The 12,788-nt window shown below is 45.9% G+C and overlaps 1 pseudogene; it reads right to left on the bottom strand.

Moving 5' to 3' along the window:
• LOC147981820 (dirigent protein 22 pseudogene) overlaps positions 1-12,788 on the bottom strand; it is a 41,621-nt pseudogene that overhangs the window by 15,148 nt on the left and 13,685 nt on the right.

The raw sequence follows: 12,788 nt of genomic DNA, 5'->3' as shown, positions 1-12,788 counted from the left end.
TGTGCCTGGTCACAGGACATTTGAGGATTCCAAGATATTTAGCTCACACCGTAACTTGCAAAATCTCTTCTTATCCAAGGGCTTTGTGAAGATATCTGCCAATTGCTCTTCAGTGTTGACGTGTATGATATCAATGTCTTCCTTCACAACATGATCTCTGAGAAAGTGATGACGAATTTCAATGTGCTTTGTCTTCGAGTGCTGAACTGGGTTGTTGGCAATCTTGATGGCGCTATCGTTGTCGCAGTAAAGTGGCACTTGCTTCAGATGAATGCCATAATCCTTGAGTGTTTGCTTCATCCACAGAAGCTGAGCGCAGCAAGATCCAGCAGCAATGTATTCAGATTCAGAAGTGGAGAGTGATACACAGTTCTGCTTCTTTGAAGACCAACATACAAGTGATCGTCCCAGAAAGTGACATGTGCCTGATGTAGACTTGCGATCAACTTTGTCACCAGCATAATCAGCATCCGAAAATCCAACCAAATCAAACTCTGAGCCCTTTGGATACCATAATCCCAGAGTTGGGGTGTGAGCCAAATATCGAAGAATTCGCTTCACAGCTAAGTGATGCGACTCCTTTGGTGTCGCTTGAAATCGAGCACACATGCAAACACTAAGCATGATATCTGGCCTAGATGCACATAAATAAAGCAAAGACCCAATCATGGAGCGGTATACCTTTTGATCGAACTCTTTACCATTGTCGTCGGGACCCAGATGATGCTTGGCTGGCATTGGTGTTGTGAAGCCTTTGCAGTCTTGCATACCGAACTTCTTCAGGCACTCTTTAAGATATTTCTCTTGAGATATGAAGATGTAGTTGCATTGTTGCCGTATTTGAAGACCGAGAAAGAACTTCAGCTCCCCCATCATGGACATCTGATATTGCTCTTGCATCATATATCCAAACTCTTCACTATACTTCTGATTGGTGCAGCCGAAGATAATGTCATCCACATATATTTGGCACACAAACAGTTCACCATCATATGTCTTTGTGAAAAGAGTGGGATCCAGGGAACCAGGTATGAAGCCTTTGCTTTTCAGAAAGTACTTGAGTGTATCATACCAGGCCCTAGGGGCTTGTTTGAGGCCATACAGTGCCTTGTTGAGCTTGTATACCATATCAGGATGTTTTGGATTTTCAAAGCCAGGTGGTTGTGCAACACACACTTCTTCTTCAATCTTGCCATTGAGAAAGGCACTTTTCACATCCATCTGATAGAGAAGTATGTTATGATGATTTGCATAGGCCAGCAGTATACGTATGGCTTCAAGCCTAGCCACAGGAGCAAATGTTTCATCGAAGTCAATGCCCTCCACTTGAGTATATCCTTGAGCAACGAGACGAGCTTTGTTTCTGACAACTTGACCATGCTCATCTTGCTTGTTGCGGTATATCCATTTGGTGCCTATTATGTTGTGCTTCTGTGGATCAGGACGCTTAACCAGTTCCCATACATTATTCAGCTCAAACTGTTGAAGCTCTTCTTGCATAGCTTGAATCCATTCAGGTTCCATGAAGGGTTCTTCAACTTTCTTGGGTTCTGATATTGAGACGAATGCGAAATGCCCACAGAAGTTTGTTAGCTGAGTTGCCCTTGAACGAGTGAGTGGACCAGGTGCATTGATGCTGTCCAGTATTTTGTCAATTTGTACTTCATTTGCAACACGAGGGTGTGTGGGGCGAAGACTTTGCTCTTGCTGATCTATGTGGTCATTTGAAGGTATATCTTCAGTCTGAGCATTGTCTTCATGTGGATCAGGTGCTGAGATGATAAGTTCTTCTTCAGGTTGAGCTTCAGAAGGTACAATTTCTCCAGTTCCCATAAGCTTCATTGATTCATTTGCTGGAACTTCATCTAGCACATTTGGCAATTGCTCTCTTTGTGATCCATTGGTTTCATCAAATCGCACATCCACTGTTTCAACCACTTTGTAGTGGAAGAGATTGAAGACTCTGTAGGAGTGCGAATCCTTTCCATATCCAAGCATGAAGCCTTCATGTGCTTTTGGTGCAAACTTTGAGGTATGGTGTGGGTCCTTGATCCAGCATTTTGCGCCAAATACTCTGAAGTAACTGACATTTGGCTTCTTGCCAGTTAGGAGTTCATAAGATGTCTTGTTCAGAAGCTTGTGAAGATAAACACGATTGATTGTATGGCATGCAGTATCAATGGCTTCCGTCCAGAATTTTCTTGGAGTCTTGTATTCATCTAGCATCGTTCTGGCCATCTCAATGAGTGTTCTGTTCTTGCGTTCGACGACGCCATTCTGCTGTGGCGTGTATGGAGCTGAGAATTCATGTGTGATGCCCAAGGTATCCAGATATGTATCAAGGCCAGTGTTCTTGAATTCAGTGCCATTGTCACTTCTGATGTGCTTTATCTTGGCGCCAAAATTGTTCATAGCTCGATTTGCGAAGCGTCTGAAGACATCCTGCACTTCAGTCTTGTAAAGGATTATGTGCACCCAAGTATATCTAGAATAATCATCAACAATTACGAAGCCATAGAGGCATGCAGAAGTAGTAAAAGTTGAGTAGTGAGTGGGACCGAAAAGATCCATGTGAAGCAGTTCGAAGGGTTGAGTAGTGGTCATGATTGTCTTCGAAGGATGTTTTGCCCTTGTCATCTTCCCTGCTTCACAGGCACCGCATAAGTGATCTTTCTTGAACTTGACGCCCTCGATGCCTATGATGTGCTTTTTCTTCGCAAGGGTGTGGAGGTTCCTCATGCCAGCATGCCCAAGCCTTCGATGCCAAAGCCATCATTCTGAAGCTTTTGCAAGAAGACATACTGCAAGTTGTGGTCCTGCTGAGAAATCTACCACATACAAATCACCTTTCCTATACCCTTCAAACACTAGAGATTTGTCAGATTCCATTAGCACCAGGCAGCGATATTTGCCAAACATTACAATCATATTCAAATCGCAAAGCATTGAGACAGACATTAAGTTGAAGCCAAGGGATTCAACAAGCATGACTTTATCCATGTGTTGATCCTTTGAGATTGCAACTCTACCTAGACCCAATACCTTACTTTTACCAGTGTCAGCGAATGTAATGTGACTCTTGTCGGATGGACGTAAAGTTGAGTCCATAAGAAGGCTTCTTCTGCCAGTCATGTGATTTGTACACCCACTGTCAATAATCCATTCTGAAGACTTTGAAGTCGCTCGTGTCGTACCCTACAGTGAAGTTAGGGGGATAGGCTTCACGAAGAGTGTTGTGAAGCATGAACATTTGACGAACCAGTGGGTTATGAAAACTTAGATCCAGATTAGGACTAATGGGGAGAATAGCATGCGATTCAGGAACGAAGTACATAATGATGCCATTTGGGCAGTTTATCTTGCGCCCCACAAGATTTTTATGGTCCCCAGCAATAGCATCGGACGATTTTGTTTTTGTGCTGAAGACCTTTCCCTGCAAAAGAGAGTTAAGCTTTCTTAACCACCCACATCTTTAAGGGTGTATTAGAAGCTATGAGTCTAAGTGCAGCATCTGAGAATTTTGGCTTTGAAGCCTTAGCAAACAGTCTAGCAGGGGGACAATAATACTCATAGGCATAAGCAGAATAATTTTTGGTCATATGAACATGACGGTTCGATGAATTGCTCTCATATTCATATGCCTGAGTGTGGTTTCCCTGCAAAACATTTGCGTTAGTGTGACTCAGGTGAGTCCTCTGTCTGTATGAAGCCTTTGGACCGAGGTTTGTCTTCTTCAAGTGAGGTGTCATGAAGACATTCACAGGAAGATTTTCCAGACATGTTTTCGGAACCCAGATCTTCTTCATAGGCGGTCCATTCCTGCAGTTAGTACCAATGTACCTGGCAAACACTTCACCATTCTGATTCTTAAACAGTTTATAGTTTGCATCAAAGGATTCATCAATGATAATTGGGTTAGCACAAGTGAAGCCAGATAAATTGGATGGATCTGCTGAAAGTTCCTTTGCAGCAACCCATGTAGTTTTGGGGTACTGCTCAGGTTTCCAGTAAGAGCCATCTGCATTGATTTTCCTCACGAACCCAACACCCTCTTTCCTAGGGTTTCGGTTCAGAATCTGCTTCTTAAGGACATCACATAATGTTTGATGCCCTTTCAGACTTTTGTACATCCCTGTTTCAAGCAATGTCTTCAACCTAGCATTCTCATCAGCAATAGCAGTGGTATCCTCAGCAGAGGGGTTAGTTGCCACATCAACAGTTGAAGATATTGGAACAGTAGTAGCAGTGGAACATTCAGCAACAGAATTAGCATTATTATGCTCAATGCATTTAAGACATGGTGGTTCAAATCCTTCCTGAGCGGGACTGATCTGTTCGGCGCGAAGTGACTCGTTTTCCTTTTGAAGATCTTCATGAGCCACCCTCAATTTCTCAAATTCTTGCTTCCTTTGAAGATAGTCATAGGAAAGCTTTTCATGAGTTGTTGAGAGAGTATCATGACGATCTTCAAGTTCCTGATACTTAACGTGAAGGTTTTTTATGTCTTCAATTAAGGATTCAGATCGAGTCATTTCAGCACCCAACAGATCATCGCTTCTGTCCAACAGTTTTTGAATGTGTTCCATAGCTTTATGTTGTTCAGTTGCAATTTTAGCAAGTGTTTTGTAGCTAGGTTTTGAATCACATTCAGAGTCATCGTCACTGGATGTTTCATAGCGAGTGGTGCGTGTGTTTACCTTGGCACCGCGTGCCATGAAGCAGTAGGTAGGAGTGGAGTCGTTCTTGTCATTTGCGTCGGTGTCGGTGATGCAATTATTCTCTTCAGTGTTGAAGATGGACTTGGCGACGTATGCTGTAGCTAGACTCGCAATGCCAGAATCAGACTCCTCCTCAGATTCCACCTCTACCTCCTCAGATGCGGATTCCTCCTCTGAATTCATCTCCTTGCCTACAAACGCACGCGCCTTGCCAGATGAGCTCTTCTTGTGTGATGAAGACTTTGATGAAGACTTGGAAGAAGACTTTGAGTTTTTCTTCTTTTTCTTGTCGTCAGAATCATATTCCTTGCTCTTCTTCTTCCTTCTATTCTCATTGTCCCACTGTGGACACTCAGAGATGAAGTGCCCAGTTTTCTTGCACTTGTGACATGTTTTCTTCTTGTAGTCATGAGCAGAAGCTTCATCATTCCTTGAGCTTGATCGTGAAGATTTTCGGAAGCCTTTCTTCTTGGTGAATTTTTGAAACTTCTTCACTAGCATTGCAAGTTCTCTTCCAATGTCTTCAGGATCATCAGAACTGCAGTCAGATTCTTCTTCAGATGAGGAGACAGCTTTTGCCTTCAAAGCACGAGTTCGCCCATAGTTTGGACCATAGATATCTCTTTTCTCAGAAAGCTGAAACTCATGTGTGTTGAGCCTCTCAAGTATGTCAGATGGATCGAGTGTCTTGAAATCAGGACGTTCTTGAATCATCAGGGCCAGGATGTCAAACGAGCTATCAAGTGATCTCAGTGGCGCCGAGGGCTTGAAGCTCATTTGTGATGTCAGTGAGCCGGTCAAATGTGTGCTGGACATTCTCATTGTCATTTCGCTTGAAGCGGTGAAGAGATTGCGAAGGACACTGATTCTTTGATCTCTCTGGGTTGAGATGCCTTCATTGACGTTGGAGAGCCAGTCCCAAACCAGCTTGGATGTCTTCAAAGCACTCACACGGCCATACTGTCCTTTGGTCAGATGACCACAGATGATGTTCTTGGCAGTAGAGTCCAGTTGAATGAATTTCTTGACATCAGCAGCAGTGACACCTTCTCCAGCCTTGGGAACGCCGTTCTCGACGACATACCATAGGTCGACGTCAATGGCTTCAAGATGCATGCGCATCTTATTCTTCCAGTAGGGATATTCAGTTCCATCGAAGACGGGGCAAGCAGCGGAGACTTTGATTATCCCTGCAGTCGACATAGCTAAAACTCCAGGTGGTTAAACCGAATCACACAGAACAAGGGAGCACTTTGCTCTGATACCAATTGAAAGTGCGTTATATCAACTAGAGGGGGGGTGAATAGGCGATTTTTATGAAAGTCTTCAAAACGTGAGAGTTGTGAAGACAAGCAGTGAAGATCATGCCTATTACTATGCAGCGGAAGTTAGATTACACTAGGCCAGCCATGGTCATGTATTCAATAGAGTGAGAGCGCAATGACAAACAGCTTCAGTGTAATAAGGATCAGGTAGGAAGAAGTTATGAAGCCGAACAGATCATACATTCATGTTGTGAAGACAAAAGATAAAGCAAGCATGCGATGGCTTCACAATGAATAACTGTAATTGAAAGGAAGTGAAGATGAAACCAGTGACACGTTGAAGACAATGATTTGTTGGACCAGTTCCAGTTGCTGTGACAACTGTACGTCTGGTTGGAGCGGCTAGGTATTTAAACCAAAGGACACACAGTTCCGGACACCCAGTCAAGGACACTTAGTCCAAGACACCCAGTCCTCACCGTTTTCTCCTTGAGCTAAGGTCACACAGACCTCGCCCAATAACTCAGGTAAGTCTTCAAGGTAGACTCCCAAACCTTCACAGACTTCGTTCACTGGCAATCCACAATTTCTCTTGGATGCTCAGAACGCGACGCCTAACCGTCTGGAGGATGCACAGTCCTCAAGTGTAATAAGTCTTCAAATCACACAGACACGAAGACTTAAGTGATGCCCAATTTACTCTGGCTCTGGGTGGTTAGGGCTTTTCTCCTCACTAGGAATTTTTCTTTCAAAGGCTTCGAGGTGGGTTGCTCTCAAACGACAAAAGTCGTGCACTGAAATCTGAGCAGCCAACCGTTTATGGTTGTGGGGGGTGGACTATTTATAGCCACTTGGCAACCCGACCTGATCTGTCCGAAATGACCCTGGGTCACTAAGGAACTGACACGTGTACCAACGGTCGAATTTTGAACTCACACGGCAACTTTACTTGGGCTACAAGTAAAGCTGACTTGTCTGACTCTGGACAAGATTTTCTCTCAAAGTCTTCGCTCGAAGACATAGGATTTGAATTAGGCATCACTTCAGTCATTCTGACTGGTTCTCTTGGACCTCACTTAACAGTACGGTGGTTCCTACGACACAACATAAATGAAATGAAACTACGAAGGATCTAAATCTTCGAGTTCCATAAGCTTCATAGGGAGTCTTCAGATGTCATTGTCTTCAATATGAATATCTTCATAAACCACCATTGTCTTCAATGTCTTCGTACATTTTTAGGGGTCATCTCTGGTAATAAAACTGAATCAATGAGGGACTTCTACCTGTGTTTTCCTGCAATTCTCACAAACACGTTAGTCCCTCAACTAGGTTTGTCGTCAATACTCCAAAACCAACTAGGGGTGGCACTAGATGCACTTACACTGCCAGACTTAGGGTGTGCAAATGTAGGCCCAGAAGGCACAGTAGGCTCACAGGGCAGCGCGCCATAGTTAGGCCCAGAAGCCTGCTATATAGAGAAGTTTGAAGGAGCAGCCGCGGCTGGGTTTATAAATCAGTGCGACTGCCCTTCGCTCGGCGAGGTGGGACTAAACATTGTGCACCGCCAGTGGCAGCGCACAACCATTAGTACCGGTTGATGGCTCCAACCGGTACTAATAATTGGGACTTTAGTATCGGTTCGTGGCACGAACCGGTACTAAAGGGGCCGTTTCCCGCCCCTTGGCCTGGCAAAAATTGGTCTTTAGTACCGGTTGGTGGCTTCAACCGGTACTAAAGGCCCCTCCTACATATATGGCACTTACGAAAAATTCAGTTTCATCGACCACCACTTCTTCTCCAACTTCTTCGTGTGACATTGCCGCCGTCGCCGCGCCGTCGCCCATCGCGCGCCGCCCTCGCAGGCCCCGCCGCCCCCGCCGCGCACCATCGCCCCCGCCGCCCATCATCGCCATCACCACCGTCGCCCCCGCCACCCGTCGTCGTCGTCACCGCCGTCGCCCCCGCCGCCCATCACCGCCGCCCCGTACTACGTCGTCGTCTCGTTCGCACCGTCTCCCCCGGCCCGCCGCTCGTCGTCGCACCGTCCCCGTCGCATCGCCGTCTCGCGCCGCCGCCCGTACGCCGCCGCCCCCCGCTCGTACACACACATACACACACACACACATTGTTTTTACTTATTTCCTGTTTTCTATTGTTTAGATTAATGTTAGATAAATTACGTAGATAAGAATGTTAGAATGTTAATGTTAGATGAATGTTATATTAGTTATCCCATCCGACCATCCATGTGTATGTGGGTTCGCTCATCTCAACTCCCCTTCCGATGCCAGCTTTTTATTTTCTTCTTTTAGCAGCAACGAACTATCCCAAACGGTATAACTTCACTATTCATGAGCCTTTAGCACCAAACTGCCAAACAGTATAACATCACCAAGTGACCATTGTTTTTCTTGCCTACCAAATGGACATGAGTTTTTTTTTTCAATTCAAAATGGATATGAGTTGGAACTTCAAGTTTCACATGCTTGCCTAGCAGCACCTTTCTAGCATATACCTACATACAATAAAAAGCATACCAATCTACAAATGGGTGGCCATAGCTCCAAGGAAAGAGGCCCACGCATCTTGTTGGGGATATTCCCCAGGGGCGAGACCCGGCCAGAGAAAGACCTGGCCTAAGGGTATGACCCGGTCTGGGACGAGACCCACCAAAACATCAAGGGGGCCCAGATAGGGCTGCGTAAAGGGATAACTACGCGCCAGCTTACTGCGGGCAGGAAGGAGACTCCGCCCAAGGGAGAAGGGCCGACTTACATAACCTTGAGCGGTAGGACAGCCGCCTTACATGGAAGGCACGCGGTACTTGGAGTAGGACTCCTAATTTGAGTAGAACCAAGATATGTTGTGAAACCGGGGACCCGACTGGTATATAAGGGGGGAGGGGTTTTTTTAGCTCTCGAGACTAGATGGTGAAACATGACCCTTGTAATCGAGATCATCATCATCAATAGCTATCTAGCAGGAGTAGGCTTTTACCTCAGCCTTTTATCTACGTTGGATCACCCGACATTGTCTTTTCGTTGAGTCTCACGGAAATCATGTCCAGAATTTTCACAGTTTGCACAGAATCTTCAAATCAAGTCCAAACGCCAAACCGAATAGACCCAAACATGTATACGCACGCACTTCCTGATTTAATCATAACCTTTTGTGTAGGTAGGCTTGTCCCTTGACCGCGCACTTGTCACATTTCCTTTTAATAACTTTTTTTGAACCGCTCATGCATGTATCCTTGGACTCCTGCGCTAATAACACCTAAATGTTACTGATTATTTCCTTGCGCGATCCATGCCTATTTTCTTTCGAATAGGCTTGCCCCCAAGCCTTCGCTGTCGGAAAGCGGGCTCACAAGGCAGTCTTGTCCTCCCAGGTGTTAGCTACGGCCACACTATCAGACCATCGAACAAGTACATGTTCCACCATGCGTCCATTCTTCTTCCTAAGTCTTGTGTCCATGGTAGCTGTTGGAACCAGCAGAATGTCGCTGAAGCGAGGAAGTTGTTGTTCTGAACTTGTACCTGGGGACGGAGCGTGTTGTAGTTGTGAGACGTGGAACACAGGGTGCACATCCGCATGCTCCGGCAGTTGCAGCTTGTACGCCACCTCGTTGATCTTCCCGACGATCTTGTACGATCCGTAGTAGCAGAAGGAGAGCTTGTGATTGGCACGTCGGGCGACGGATGTTTGAACATACAGCTGCAGCTTCAGGAACGCCATGCCGCCCACCTCAAAGACATAGAAGGAGCATTTCTTGTCTGCGCTCTGCTTCATACAGAGTCGAGCATGCTGCAAGTGCTGTTGGAGGAGGTCTTGGATGACCGCATGATCGTCCATCCACGAGAGAGTAGCAGTTTAAGAGATGATCCCCCGCTGACGAGGCTCGTACCCATATATCGCACGGAATGGCGACATCCCAAATGGCAAAGTGGTGTGCAGAGTTGTACCAAAACTGGGCTAGAGGAAGCCAGTGGCTCCATCTTCGCAGACAGGCTTGGGTGAAGCACCGGTGAAATGTCTCCAAGCACTGATTCACACGCTCGGTTTGCCCGTCCATCTCGGATGATTCGCCGTGCTCATGCGGAGTTTCGTGCCGGCATACCTGAACAACTCTTGCCAAAAGTGACTTGTGAAGACCGGGTTTCGATCTAAGACGATGGCGCCCGGAAATCCATGGAGAGGATAGATGCAGTGCATGTACAAAAGAGCAACTTTAGCAGCGGTGTACGGATGGGCGAGAGGAAGAAAATGTGCAAATTTGGTCAACAGATTCTTTGTCTGCTTCTAACTATGAGATGAAAACTTGCTACGGCAGAGGAACGGTCAGGATGATGTGAGCATCATTTTGGCTCACTGGTTGCGAGCGACTTCTCGGACTCATCTCATTCTCAACTGAAACTCAACTTCAGCCTAGAGCTAGCGTGACCAAACATAGCACAGTTGTTGTACCTGAAAAAGTGGCTTGATTGTTTCCATGAATTAAGAGCAACAACATACCCTAAACTTCATTAGTTGGTTCCATTCTAGACAATAATCCAGAGAGAAAGTATTATCTCTAGAATTTCATCATCTCTAGATATCAACGTGTCATCTCATCTGCAGTAACCCTCTCTGAATTTCTACGATACTATTGCGCAATTACTAACAAATCAAGAAATGCGGGGTCTGAAAATTACTGCGGGTTCTTAACTGGCAATCATGTATCTCTCTGTGACATTTATAACAATTTCTACCTTGACAATAGATCAACATCACATTCGAATAACTGAAAAATAATCACCACTAGTAACACGAATTGCGCATTACCCTGATGAAATCAGTCAAGTAACCATGATCAACGTTTATGTAAAAGTTGTTGAGATCACTAATATTGGCAGCCTTGATTTCGTAACAGGAAGGCCTGACAATTTTCCCACTTTCTCTAGCATATTGTGGGGTTATGTATAGTTTGCCATGTTTGTCCACGTAAGCAAAACCGTATGCACCATTTGATCTCGCATGATCATTGGGGCATCTTGAATCATTCATATAAAATCATAAATCATAATACAAACTACTTATATTATATATAAAGATTACTCCCTTGTTAGGTGAGACGTGAAAAATTAATATCCGATGGAACCTGTGAAGCTAAGGGAAAACTATGCTTGAAAGTTTGTAAAAATTCTGAAAAAAAAGCACAGTATGTTGGAGAGGTGATGTTCTACAAGTATGTCGGGGATATCTGAATGTTGTTTACTCCGTAGGCGCCTATTTCAGATAGTTTGCTTTACCCCCAAGTATATAGCACTAATCATGTACTCAAATTGGTACTCTCACGTCTGAAATCTCAACCGAGGAATCGAAGTCACATTCATCGGCAAGGCGATTATTTGAGTCACAAGACTCACAAGGGCACAGAGAAACAGCATGATCAGTAGGGGATTAGCAGCAGTGGTATCTACAATATGTCGCATAATTGCTCCTACAGTGATTTGCATGTGATGACGAAGCCGTCCTTCTTGTCGGCGTAGTAGGCGACGAGTTGTTCCCGGCTCGGCCGAACGGCCTCGTTGGCGGTGTACTAGCCCCGCCGCCGCCGGCACAGGTCGGCGAGCCCGCACGACGCAGCGACGCTAGCTGCAGCTCAAGGCAGGCATCGCTCTGGCGTTGAAAGCCTCCCGTCGACGCTAAAATAAATATAGTACCATACCGCTAGCCGTGGACGGCGTGCACCAGTATATAGCCGTGCCTCTGGTCTTGTGCACCAGCCGGGGGTGGTGGTGCACGCCTGTGACTCCAGCTTCGGAGGGCGGGCTGGCATTTGGGGGCGGGCTCTGGGTTTGGGCTCTCGAGCCTGCATATTCTTTAACACGACGGACTTCTCCGGGTCGATCGATCGTCCACTATAAGAGTAAAAAGTGGCCCAAAAGAGATGCGTGTAAACACGACATGACATCTCCGATCGAGGGGTCGTGTTAAAAGTGGCCTGAAAGTTAAGTAGGCCGGGTTGTTGGCCCGACCTTCTACTGGTTATATGCGCTGCGGGGTTATGCTCCCAGTCGAAGCCCAACTTCTGGATGGTTATCCCATCCGGCCATCCATGTGTATGTGGGTTCGCTCATCTCAACTCCCCTTCCGATGCCAGCTTTTTATTTTCTTCTTTTAGCAGCAACGAACAATCCCAAACGGTATAACTTTACTATTCATGAGCCTTTAGCACCAAACTGCCAAACAGTATAACATCACCAAGTGACCATTGTTTTTCTTGCCTACCAAATGGATATGAGTTTTTTTTTCAATTCAAAATGGATATGAGTTGGAACTTCAAGTTTCACAGGCTTGCCTAGCAGCACCTTTCTAGCATATACCTACATACAATAAAAGCATATCAATCTAAAAATGGGTGGCCATAGCTCCAAGGAAAGAGGCCCACGCATCTTGTTGGGGATATTCCCCAGGGGCGAGACCCGGCCAGAGAAGGACCTGGCCTAAGGGTATGACCCGGTCTGGGACGAGACCCACCAAAACATCAAGGGGGCCCAGATAGGGCTGCGTAAAGGGATAACTACGCACCAGCTTACTGCGGGCAGGAAGGAGACTCCGCCCAAGGGAGAAGGGCCGACTTACATAACCTTGAGCGGTAGGACAGCCGCCTTACATGGAAGGCACGCGGTACTTGGAGTAGGACTCCTAATTTGAGTAGAACCAGGATATGTTGGAAAACCGGGGACCCGACTGGTATATAAGGGGGGAGGGGTTTTTTTAGCTCTCGAGACTAGATGGTGAAACATGACCCTTGTAA

This window comes from Triticum urartu, chromosome 3A (genome assembly GCF_056163025.1).
Source record: "Triticum urartu cultivar PI428250 chromosome 3A, HENAU_Tu73, whole genome shotgun sequence".
NCBI lineage: Eukaryota > Viridiplantae > Streptophyta > Magnoliopsida > Poales > Poaceae > Triticum > Triticum urartu.
Note: the sequence above shows the minus strand (reverse complement) of the source record. Positions and strands in the feature narration are given on the sequence as shown.